Genomic DNA, 1,527 nt, shown 5'->3' with positions numbered 1-1,527 from the left:
GACCAGCAGGACGAGGCCAGCAGGGGCTCAGCACCACGTGGGGCAGGTGTCCCGGCCGGGGAGCAGGAGCCTGTAACAGGCCCAGTTCCCTGCACAGCCCCTGAGTGCGCGCCCTACCTTCAGTCCGTTCTTTCAAGCAAGCGGGCCTGGGCTGTGTGTCTAGAAAGGCAGGCTCTGGGACCCTCCCATCCCAAAGTCCCCCAGGATCTGGATATTTGGGGACAACGGGGTGGCCTCAGGCCTGCCTCCCAGGCAGTTGGCTGTCTCCTGACACCACTTCCCGCCCTTTCCTCCTCCCCACTCTTTCTCCACCACACTGACCTTTCTGCTGCTTTTTAATTTTGAGACAGAGTCTCACTCTGTCATCCAGGCTGGAGTGCAGGGGCACGATCTGGGCTCCCTGCAATGCCCTACCCCCACTCCACCAGCGACCCTCAGGGTCTTTCCCCCTGGAGACAAGGCAGACCCCCCACCATGCAGGCCTCAGGTAGCAGAGAGGCCCAGCCTCTCAGGCCTGTGGTCCCACACACCAGTTCCAGCAAGGTGACCAAGGCTGCCGGACCCTTCCCTGTTCAGGATATCCCTGCCCCTCTCAGAACCTGCTGCCAGCTGCTGAACTTGGCCCCCACCCCGAATCCCACCAAGTCCCCCGGCACAGCAGCTCCCTTCTCCACCCCACCGCAGCCCCTGGTCCCAAAGGTGGGCTCCGCTTGTCGCTCTCCCAATCTGTGCATTCATTCAGCAATAAATGAGCCTTTGCTGTATGCCAGGCTCAGGTCGAGACTCTTGCAGCCTTGATAGAAAACAAAACCAAAACTCCTGGCAGGGCACAGTGGCTCACACCTGTAATCTCAGCACTGTGGGAGGCTGAGGAGGATGAATCAGGAGGTCAGGAGTTCCAGGCCAGCCTGGCCAACACAGTGAAGCCCCGTCTCTACTAAAAATACAAAACTTAACTGGGCATGGTGGCAGGCACCTATAATCCCAGGTACTCAGGAGGCTGAGGCAGGAGAATCACTTGAACCTGGGAGGTGGAGGTTGCAGTGAGCCAAGATCGTGCCACTGCACTCCAGCCTGGGTGGCAGAGCAAGACTCTGTCTCCAAAAAAAAAAAAGAAAAGAAAGAAAAGAAAAGAAAATTAGAATTGGGAAAAGGCAAGAAAATGAATTCTCATCCTAGAACCTTCAGAAAGCAACACAGACCCGCTGAAACCGACTTCAGTGCAGTGAAACCTGTTTTGGACTCTCGGCCTCCAGAACTGTAAGATAACAAATCTGTGTTGTTTTAAGCCACTAAATTTGTGGCAGTGTGTTACAGGAAGTGGGAAACTAACACAGAGGATGAGGAAGATGTCACAGAAGGAGAAGCTGCATCTCATGCTGACTCCGTAGGCAGATACCCCCTGGGAGACTTCTCCATTCCCAGCCCGCACCAGACACCCACTGCCTGGGCCTCGGGCTGCCTTGCTGAGATGGTCAGCCCGGTCAGCCGGGTGGCCAGGGGGCAGGGCTAGGAGTGTGAGGGGAT

Source organism: Saimiri boliviensis, chromosome 14 (assembly GCF_048565385.1).
Source record: "Saimiri boliviensis isolate mSaiBol1 chromosome 14, mSaiBol1.pri, whole genome shotgun sequence".
In the NCBI taxonomy this organism is placed as follows: domain Eukaryota; kingdom Metazoa; phylum Chordata; class Mammalia; order Primates; family Cebidae; genus Saimiri; species Saimiri boliviensis.
This window is presented reverse-complemented; position numbering follows the sequence as displayed.